General features: G+C 50.8%; 1 protein-coding gene across 4 annotated transcripts in view; it reads left to right on the top strand.

Annotated features, from left to right (window-relative positions):
• The first annotated feature begins 4,291 nt into the window (after nucleotides 1–4,291).
• The window catches only part of Pxylp1 (2-phosphoxylose phosphatase 1), a 66,725-nt gene continuing 60,327 nt past the window's right edge, over nucleotides 4,292–10,689 (top strand). Inside the window, exon 1 of one of the 4 annotated variants that reach the window (XM_059268405.1) lies at nucleotides 4,292–4,415. The gene's annotated coding sequence lies outside the window, so the exon portion shown is untranslated. Of the gene's footprint in view, nucleotides 4,416–4,692; nucleotides 4,908–7,098; nucleotides 7,240–10,689 lie in introns of those variants that run through there. The other 3 variants (XM_059268406.1, XM_059268410.1, XM_059268409.1) reach the window with 3 other exon arrangements.

Below are 10,689 nucleotides of genomic sequence, written 5' to 3'. Positions count from 1 at the left end.
AATGCGGGTTTATAAAGTTTCAACTCAAATTTGCTTGGGTCCTCTAGCTGCTGCTGGGTTGCTTTGCTTTGCTCTCATTCTAGAAGCCCTGGTGGTTCCCTGAAAGGGCCCTGGAATGTCTAGAGGACCTGGATTCTAGCCCTCACTACCTTAGTATCTCACTTTGTGGGTGACTTGGGGGCAAGCCTGTGCTCTTCTTTGGCCACAGACTTCTGCATGAATTGGCAAAGACTTTCAGAATTTTAATTCTGTTTTAGCTTCCATCTTGCTACTGTGGGCCCTAAGAGAAAGTCTATAGTCCTACCCACGACCCTTTCTCACGGACCCTCAACTCCAGTTAGTTGCTAGAGTTCACGTCACCATCAACTGCGGAAATCCCTGCTGGGTCCCTCATCTCTTCTCATCTCCTTTCTGACTTGCTTCTTACTGTACAATAAGAAGGCTGGACCCTTGGTCCATCTGTCCCCTCACCCAGCGTTTATAAAGTGCTGCTTACTCTATTCTAGGCACTGTTTTAGATCAAAGGCTTATGCAGCCCTCGTCCTTTTATGATTTCTAAATGCGATTTGTGTGAGTTCCTCTAATGCTTGTTTCTTTTGTCCTTAGAAACATCTTTCTGTTGGCCTGAGTTTAGAGGACAAAAATGAATATTTAGATCTATGATTCATTGAATTACTCTGATTTTTTTGTGATTTTTTTTTCTTTTGGCTCAAGGTCAGCTTCAGAGTCCTCTTTTTATTTTTATTTAATGTGGTTATTTTGTGTTCTGTTCTTCTAGATTTGACTTTATAATTAAATTTCACCCAGATAGATGGGAAAATGAGTTCGCCCTCCCTGGTTGCTCTCAGGAGTGGGAAGGGGCTTTTGTAATAAGCCTGTTGGGGGTGGGGGAAGGGCTCAGAGCCGCAGTAGGGGAAGGAGTCATGCATGCATAAATGAGAACAGACCACCCTGGAGCCGGGAGAGGACTGCCTGTCTAAAACATGGGCTTGTGTTAGGAAGGGCAGCTCTGCAGGCCCCTAAGACAGGGCCTTGAACCTTTTGCAAGATATTTGTGTCTCCAAGGTGCTGGGGTTGCAGATGTGGGGGAAACAGGACAATTTCTGTTTTAATATAAATATGTCAGTCAGTCTAATGTTCTCTGCTATATGAATCGACAGCAATCTATCCTGAATAATTTCTAACTTAACCTTTATTTTTGAGCACTTAGTATTTCTCCAAATTCCTGTAATAAGTGAACATCCTTGCTCTAACCAGAGAAACAAAAGCCACGGTGAGGAGAATTTTGAAATAATATTGCTCCTCTAAACATTTTAGTGAGCAACACAGAAATATTTTGTGGGGTGAATATATTTGGCTGTAAGGCAAAATTGTGGGCACTCCAGGCCTTTGCATTGTAGAAACTGGTTCCAATAAAGCAGCCTGTCTCTCCCTAGGAAGACCCCCCCTGGCGAGGACATTTGTTAGCTCAGGCCCTGCCCTAGACTAGGCACCCCATGGCGGGGGGGGGGGGGGGGACACACAGAAAGCAGTCCTTATAAGTCCACAGACAAAGGAGGCTGTGCAAATATTTGCAGGCTTTTCGCTCCAGAGTCGAGATTGACGTGAAGGTGATCATCTGCCGCCCGATAGCTGCTTGAATTCAAGCAGGGGTGGTTAGGGCGAAGGAGTGCTGCCTTGCAGAATATTCATGACTTGGAGGCACGACCCGCCATTTTCACAAGATAGGCAGGCTCAGCGTTCATTCGATGGCTGGTGAGTGTGACAAGGACAAAGGAGTCCACTGAAAGCCGAGGGTGAGGCTGTGGGTCAGTGGTACCTTGCTTGTCACAGTTTGCTGCTCTGGCAGATGAGCAATGATGATGACAGTTACTGTTTTGCAGGAGTAAGTGTGACACTGCGCGCCGGTGGCTTGTCCTAGTCAGGACTCTCTTGGTTGCCGGGGCCAGAGCCACAGAATTTCTACTTCACTTGGAGGAAGGTAGAGGATATTTGGAACATGTAGTTGGATAACCAGTGTTCTGTTGGTGTCCAGCGTGAGAGAAATCTGCTCCTCCATTCTGCCTGAGGGTATCTGGGAGCTACACTTTTTGGCACAGCCTCGCCAGCTGTTAGCCAAGTGGCTCCAGCTGCCTCAGACAGGTACCCCATTTCATCACCACAGAGGGAGGAGATTTCATGTGATTAGTGGGCTGTATATATTTTCCTACAGGAACCTTCCCTTTTCCCTTCCCCTATAAATCTTTCCACCCTCCAAAGTCCCCAGGAAAGGAGGTGGGATGCTTCCTCCAGAATGGCGAGGACGTCTTAGTCTTCAGGGACTAGAGGACGAAGGAAAGAGGCCAGCGATCCTGAGAGTGTGATGCCAAGGCGATCATGGCATCAAGTTAACTTGGGATGCAGGATGGTGCGAGGACGAAATCCCAAGTGCTTCGTGGAGGAAGATCCAAGCAGAGGAGGCCTGCATCCGCTCCAGTCAGTGCGCTTCCAGAAGAATGCCACAGTCAAGTGGGATAGTGGCAAATTTCAGAGAGAAGTGGTGCCTGAGTCACCTCTCAATCCCCCTGTGATGGGACTGGATCTAGGAGTGCCCACATACTCCATGTGAAGGGTGAGAAAGCAGCCAAGAGAGGGAACTGGGTTAGCGTGGTTCTGAGACAGGACCGACAGAGGGCCCAATCCGGAAGAACAAAGCCAGGCCTGAGGCTTGCCTGGGTGCTTGGTAGAAAGGCTGGGTTTGTGCTGGAAGCAGAATTGTGAGCCTGGGTCTGCTGGAGCCTCCTGTGGTCCTGAAAGCCTCGTGGTCCTGAGAGAAAGTGAAACTGAGACTTACAGTCCCTTTAGAGTCTGGGGTCAAGTTCCAGGCCTGCAGCTGACATGCCCCAAGCTTTTCGTTTCTGATTTTTTTTGTTGGGTTGAGCTAGTGTGGACAGGGCTGTCTGACATTTGCAGCAGAAAGTGCCCTGTGTGACTTGTGAAGGAGCGGAATTTGAATTAGTACAGAACTGTCAGAGTCTGTAGAGGGAAGGAAGAGAATGTTGGGTAGGATGCTTGGATTGTGGAAGCCCTTGAGGACCTGCCCAGATAGGATTTTTAAGGGGAGTGTGTGTGTGTGTGTGTGTGTGTGTGTGTGTGTTCATGTATTGGGGAAGGCTGTCAATAGTATTCAAGGCATAGGCAGGTGGAGGGTGTGCTGCTTCAGGGTAATAACGTAAGAGGGATAGCATTAGCTAGTGTCCTCAGGCAAGTGCCCGCTGGCCATCAAGGCTTCAGATGAAGAAGGCATTCCAGATGGCTGGACCACAGGGTAAGTGGAATTGAGACCAGGGAAGCAGAATCTAGTGAGACGGGCTGATTTGAGGTGGAAAATCGGAGGTTGAGAGAAACATGGGTAACATATAAAGTGTTTGGATTTATTTATTACTGAAAGAGTTAGGGAAAGTCAAGCGATGTGCTCCCTCCAAACCACACCTCACAGGAAATAGTGGCTCATCGCACCTGTTTTGCCCGGGGTCAGTTGAAAGAGGCACACAGGGGAGTCACAGGAGACCTGGAACTGACAACAAAAGCTTGACAATTGCTGTGGGTGAGATCCCTCTCTCCAACATTTGCAAAAAATGACCTACACACCCCAGATCAAATAAAACTACGGGGCTGTTTTCAGATTCTGACAACATTACAGAACTAGTTGCTGCCCAGATCTTCAGCGGCAGGCCCTGTGGCCATGCAGGAACTGCCCTCCGGAGATTGCACAGGTCGCGACCTCTCCAGGGTGCCTGCAGGCCTTTAGGGACAAAACTACAGCGCGCGGTCTAGAGTAGACACAGGCCGGATGTGGCCCGCGCCGGAAGACAAGCGCGGGACAGGCGCGGGGTTGGAGGTGGTTCGGAGGCTAGGATCTTGACAGTTTGACCCACGCGGCACCCGGGGACCCACGCCGGCGACTAGATCTGCGGTGCAGGGTTAGGCACGCAGTCCCAAAGCACCCACGCCAGGGCCGGAGCGGGTCTAGAGCCGTATCCGGGGCCCTGGCTCCCCGCCTAAGTCCTGCAAAGGGAGGCGCCCAGGCCCTGGGCGCTCCGAGTGCGCGTGATGTCCACGCCCCGGGCTGCGCGGCCCGAGCCTGTCCGGATGGCCGTTTGGACACTCCGAGGCCGTGTCCACTTCCGAGGCCCTGGGCGCCCGACGCCGCAGCCTGCTGGTCCCGCACGGCCGCCTGCGGGGGCGGAGCTCCCGGGCGCACTGAGCGCGTCGGGCCGGGCAGGGGCGTAGCGGTCCCGGCAGGGGGCGCTGCGGATCCCAGCGCCCAGCGCCCCGGCGGCCTGCGCGCGCCACCGTCGCCTGCACTCCCGCCAGGAGGAGCTGGCCGCCGTGGAGAACCCTCCGCGCAGCCACGGAGGCCGGGACCGTAGGCGGTGAGTGAGGCTCGCGGCGCTTCTGAGGCTCCCGGCTGGGTGGGCTTGGGTCTAGGGTCTCGGGTGGCGACCCCGGAGGGGTGTCCGCGATGCCGGGATCGGGAGGCAGGGGCGGGCTTCCAAGCAGCGGGTCTGAACCCCACCACCAAGCTCTTTCCCTTCTCTACCCGCTCCCCAGTTTCCACCTCTCCCCATACCCCTCCCCGAGCCGGGGGTCCCCGCCCTCCAACCGACCTGCCTCCCCTTTTACAGCCCCGCGCCCTAGAAGCCTGCCTGCACACCCCCTTTCTCCAGCAAGTCCTCCCACGCCTACCTCCTCCCGGGTGCCTGTCGCCTGCCTCTCCCTTCCAGCTTTGCTCCTACGGTCCCCGCCGCCACCCCAGCGGGCTCCCTTTCTACCCCCCCCCCCCGTGCCCCTACCGCGCGATTGCAGCGGGAATCTGAGCTCTGGGATCCCCCTTCTCCCGGCTGTCCTGAAGCTACGGTGTCCAGGTAAAAGGCGACCGCAACTTCACGGCCTGCCCCGGGGGTGGGGCTGCTTCTTCCCCGGCTACCTGCAGCCCGCGGCGCCGGAGCCCTGGGCCCAGCCGAGGGCTATTCCGCGCGTTCAGGTTAAGCTTGCTCAATGCTCTGCTTAGGACTACGTGGTTACTTCGTTGCTTGCTTTTGCTTGGTGAACTTGGATAGGTCGCTGTTTCTAAAAAGAAGCCGGCTTTGTCACACACAAATATGGAGCAGGTTTTCTTTGCGGCTGCGGCTGGCTTTCAGTTGTACCTGTGAATGAGGCAGGATTAGCGATGCAGGGGCAAAAGGGGGCCATATCCCAACTCTCACCCGCTTGGGCTCTGGGAAGCACAGGGGATTGTGACTGTCCTCTGCTGGGTGGCCCCTGTCTTGTGGAAAGGCAAGGATGTTTTCTAAACATTCAACAGGTAAAACCAGTTGAGAATTTGGAATCAGATCTGGCGTGGATAGGGAAGTGAGGGGTGAATGACCAAGAACGTCCACCCTGGAAGAGTTCCACCACTTTAGGGACAGTTGTTGCTCTTTGCAGCCGGCCGGGGGTGGACCCCAACTGTGGAGTGGACAGTGCTGAGCCCAGCCTACCCTCTGGAACTGTCGGTCGGGCTTGGCGGCAGCCCCCTCCTCAGAGGTGTTGGTGCCCTGTCGGGACGTTTGTGGGAAGAAGATTTAAAGCAGATGGCTTGGAAAGCCTCCCGGTCCCTGGAGAGAGGCAGAGATGGCATGATGACAGCCTGAAAGCCAGTGTGTGCATTCACCCCTTTCCTTCTGGGGTCTTTCATTAAATCTTTGATTAAATTAATTGTCTGTTCAGAAAAAGAACGTGTGAATGGTAGTTCTCTTTTAGGGTTGGCTCTTGGCCAGCCCACCGTCACAGATACCTTGGGATACGGGTGACAGAGTGGACCACCTGGAGCACAGCACTCTGAACTGTCCAACTGCCCTATCTGAATCCCTGGTTTTTCATTTGGTGGCTCCATTATTAATTCAATATTCCTTTGCCATTGAATAGATAACCAGCCAAAGACACAGTGGGGCTCAGTAGGCCCCTTTCGATGTTCACAACTTCTTGTCCTCACGGTGATAGGTCGTTGTCAGGAGTTCATCTGGCCAGGAACACCTGCAGGATTGGGGTGGACATATCCTTGTGACCTTAGGACCTGGCCAGGTGCCCCCTGCCTGATACTCAGTGTTTGTTTAAAAAAAAAAAAAGTCGGGTGCGTGCCTTTGTTTAAGCCCAGCATTCAGGAGACAGAAGCAGGTGGATCTCTGTGAGTTCAAGACCAGCCTGGTCTACAGAGTGAGTTCCAGGACAGGCAGGGCTACCCAGAGAAACCCTGTCTTGAAAAGTCAAGGAAAAAAAAAAATAAACCCCCCCCCCCCGTCTTGCATCCGTCTTGAGTCCACAGCCCTTGCTCTCCACTGCGCTGCAGTTTTCAAAACTCTCTCATCAACAGATCTGAATATGTATGTATATAAATGTTCAAGTCTTTCTTGCTGTAGGCAGATTCACTGTGTGTTGGTGGGACAGGGGATATGAAGGGGCAGAGAAAGGATAGAAAGTCCAGTTTCTAAGTCAGGCTCTGACAGCTGGTCCTGTCCCTCAGTGAAGACACCAGACTTTTAAGGAAGGAGGAAATATCTTCCTCCCAGAGGTGGGAATGGGAAAGTAATGGACACTCTGGAATGCCACCAAGGCGTATCCTGCAGGCCCTGGGCTGTGGCCTTGGCTTCTTCATATTATTCTTATTTGTTTTATTTATTCTGGCTGACCTGGAACTCTATGTAGACTAGGCTGGCCTCTAACTCATACAGACCCACCTACCTCTGTGCCCCAAGTGCTGGGATTAAAGACCTGCACCATGCTTTCTGGTGGCCCCTGCCTGCTGATGGAGGAAGCTGCTGGGGAGATAGGGTCCCTTGCAGAGCCCCGCCTGCCACTTTAGGTTGTGATGTTCTCACTCTGGTGGGTGCTCTTCACTCCAGAACTGGTTCCTGTGGCAGCCTAGGAGTGGTCCTTTGTGCACATTTCTGGCAATGCGTTTTATGGTTCTGCTGGGGGAGGGACTCCAGTGTTGGGGGATGTGCTTTGGTCTGTCAAGGGTGGCTTTGCCCTAGGCAGAGAACACAAAGTTCAGCTCTTGTGTTCTTGTGAAAGGCCGATTTGAGGAAGAGCACACCTAGGGTCTGGACTGCAAGGCCTCTGTCCTCTTTGCTTCGGAAGCTGGGAACAGCTAGAATTCAGAATACCACCTGGTTGTCGTTAGCTTATCTTTCTCACCCAGACTGCCTCTGTCTTCAGGTTTGGCTCTTACCCAGAATTCCTGCAGCTGGTAAAAATCTGTTTTCTAGAAGAGGTTTAATTAATGCTTGCAGTTCGTGAGTGAGAATGGGAGAAGGAGAGAGAGAGAGAGAGAGAGAGAGAGAGAGAGAGAGAGAGAGAGAGAGAGAGGCTGCTATGTGGAGGGGGCAGGAGAGACGATGGGACAGTAGCAGAGTCCTGACAATCCAGTAAAGGGATTTCAGCTCCAAGCCCTGTCCCAGACAGGACTCTGGTTGGTAGGTAAGAAATGTGCCCATATTCTGGTGTGGGGGTTACCACTACAAGTAAAGTCACTGAGATTTAAAAAAAATAAATAAATAAAAATGAGCCATTGATCTAAAGAAAGGTGTGCTGGGCTCACTGTTCTGGTTCTTAGAAGGCCTGGGAAGCCATCTAAGAAATGGACATGGCCAGATGGGAAAAGAGTTGACTGTTGTAAGCTTTTGTGTCAGGAGTATGCCCCTGGGGATGTGGTCCACTGAGCAAGGTTGGTCTGTGGTCTGGCCGGGGGGAGCCACCTCACTCCAGAGACGCTGTGGGAATTGTCTAGAAGAGCAGCTGTGCTCCTGCCTTCAGTGATCAAAGGAGAGAATAGTCTTCTAGTAGGAGGGAGGAGGCCTCCCAGGCATCCATCTTGGACCTGCCAGGCAGCCTTGGACCTGATTGGTACACAGGGTCCAGTGGTGCCAGTCAGCCCGGAAGGAGGCGCCTGTGAGCCAAGGATGTGCCACAGGGCCTGCTCGGGGTCCAGAAGACCCCCACCCCAAAACCAGAATCTAGTCTGTGTTTCTTCATCCTTAGAGCCAGAGGCTTCTCTAACCCGTCTCAGATGGGGAAGCCTCTGACTGTGGCCAAAGTCTAGTCTCTTATGAAGGGAGGGAAGACCCAATAGTGTGGAAGAATTTAACATTAAAAACCACGCACACGCACACGCACATGCATACCCATGAATGAGCCTAGTGGGGTAGTTCCTGTAACAAAGAGGCAGCCTCTATTGCTTCCTTTCGGGTAGGACACCCCTCCACACAAGTATTCCGTCCATGGGTGAATCCCTCCATCCCTTTCCCCATTGGACGCTGGTGGCCCCTATACAGTGTCGGGAGCTCTGAGTTGGAGGAGAGTTTGGGGGAACTCAGATACCTCATAACAGGTGGGAGCTGGGGGTACCCCTAAAGTAGAGCACAATCTTCAGTTTGTGGGGCGAATTCCCCGCTTCTGGAGTTTTAGGACTTGAAATATTCTCCAGCCCTTTCTTCGGCACCCTCCAGGTGGTAGGGAACCGTAGAAACTTAGAAATTCATTTAATACTTGCAGTCACCTCCCCAACATTCACATTCACGTTTCTGTTTGCAAGGCACCTTTTTGTCATCTCCTTTCACCCTCTGTCATGATGTGTGACCAACTTCCTTAGAGAGAGCTGTGGCCAATAGCATGGAAACCAGGCCTTGAAAAAACAGACTAAGAGCAGGATTCCTGGGCTTGGTTTTGACCTCCCCTCTCCCCTTCTCTTCACCTTTGCTTGTGGGGAAAGGCATCATTTATATCCCATTTACACAGAGTTTGAATGCTGTTTATCTCTGCCCCCTTTGATTTTTACAGACCCATCTTTCCAAAGAACGAACGGCAGCTTGCTTCCCTAAGCTGACCTCATTCTTGGATCCAACATCTTTAGAGATACAATGTTATTATCTTGAGCATTTTAACTATAAAATAAAATGAATATCTTGCTAATTTTATTATTTGCAAACACAGAAGAGTCTGAAGATAGAATAAAAATACTGCTTCTAAAATCAGAGTTGAGTCTCACTAAAGTCATTGAAGTTGTAGCAGAATTGTTTAAAAGCTTAGAAGTAAACTCGTATGCTTTAAATGTTACTACTAAAGTAACATTTAGGGAGATATAAATTTGAACTGCCTTAAAAATATAGACCAAAAAAAATTAGACATTTGGGCAAGTACAGAAGTTTTTAGTACCATACAAATAGGCCTCTATTTGTATGTCCACAATCTCATTAGGACCCCTGAAAGTCTGATATGTGTTGAAATGGGGTGTGATGGTTAGTTTTGATTGTCAAGTTGACAGGATCTAGAAGCCTAAGAGACAAGCGTCTGGGCACCCCAGTGTGAGATTATTAGATGATCTTAGTTGACCTGGGAAGACCCACTTCCTGTGCAGTGTGGCTGTATGGGCTGGGGTCCTGGACTGAACGAAAGAGGGCAGTAAGCTGATCACTAACGTTCACAGCTCTCTGCTTCTGATGCCACGATGGACTGCATCTCCTGGACCAGTGAGCCCATGTGCACCCTCGTCCCTTAAACTGCTTCTTGTCAAGTATTTGGTCATAGCAAGGGGAGTAATGAATATAGGAGGAATGGGACTTCAGGCTGGTTAAAAGTCTTCCTCCCCTTAGAACTGAGTGCGGTGGCAAACACACGCACACACACACCCACACACACAATTAAAGTCTTCCCTTGGAATTCAGCTCTCTTCAGCAGAGAATACTTTATTGATTTGACTAATCTTGCTACAGTTGCTGGAGAATCGGCTGTGATGACACAGCCCTTTGGAAATTGCAGGGGACTGCTTACATCAGGTGTGAGTGGGCTTTGGCTTTCCTCAGGCCATTCTGCAAGACAAACAAAACAGCCTATGTATTGTTAACTTCCTGGAACAACTCCCCACATTTGTGGCTGTCAGGTTCTCAGTGGATGACTTCCTTCTCCTTGAGGAGCTGGGTCTGGTTGTGGAATTCAGCACAGTGCAGTGGATAGGAATGGAGACTCCAAGCCCAGAGTGGCTTTGAACCCTGGGTGTGCCCTCATTAACCTTGTATCCTTGAGTAAGCTATTTAACTTCTGTGCCTCAGTTTCCCTATTCATAAAATTGAGGTGATGAGAATGCCTACTTTGTTGTATTATGGAGCTTTGATAATATATATGCCAAGGGTCCAGTACATGATACTTAACAAGTATTAACTGCTGTTGCTGTTCATTCACTGTTTAGATGATGGATATAGAAATAGCTTTTAAAATATTTAGGTGGGTGCTGGAGATTGAACTCGGGGCGTGCTAGGTAAGCATTCTTCCACTGAGCTATACCCCTTGCCCAGGAGGATAGATATAGGATAATGGACAAAATATGTATGTCTTAATGGAAGAAAGGGTTCTAAGGTTGTGTTCACAGTGAAGAACTAGTATGGCAGTGAAGAGCCATCTCAGGCTCTTACCTGGCTCATGACCACCTGTCATGGCTATGAGCAGCTGAGTAATTAGGATGGAAAAAAGGGAGAGGCTGGTGATCTGCAGCTGGTATACGCTGGTGTCATGTGATGACCTTGCCAGCTGTTTAAATAAACTAAAAACTCATTTTGATTGCCCTGTGTCTGACGCAGGCTTGTGGTTAATATGTTAACTCATTCTTGGATGCAT

Source organism: Peromyscus eremicus, chromosome 7 (genome assembly GCF_949786415.1).
Source record: "Peromyscus eremicus chromosome 7, PerEre_H2_v1, whole genome shotgun sequence".
In the NCBI taxonomy this organism is placed as follows: domain Eukaryota; kingdom Metazoa; phylum Chordata; class Mammalia; order Rodentia; family Cricetidae; genus Peromyscus; species Peromyscus eremicus.
Note: the sequence above shows the minus strand (reverse complement) of the source record. Positions and strands in the feature narration are given on the sequence as shown.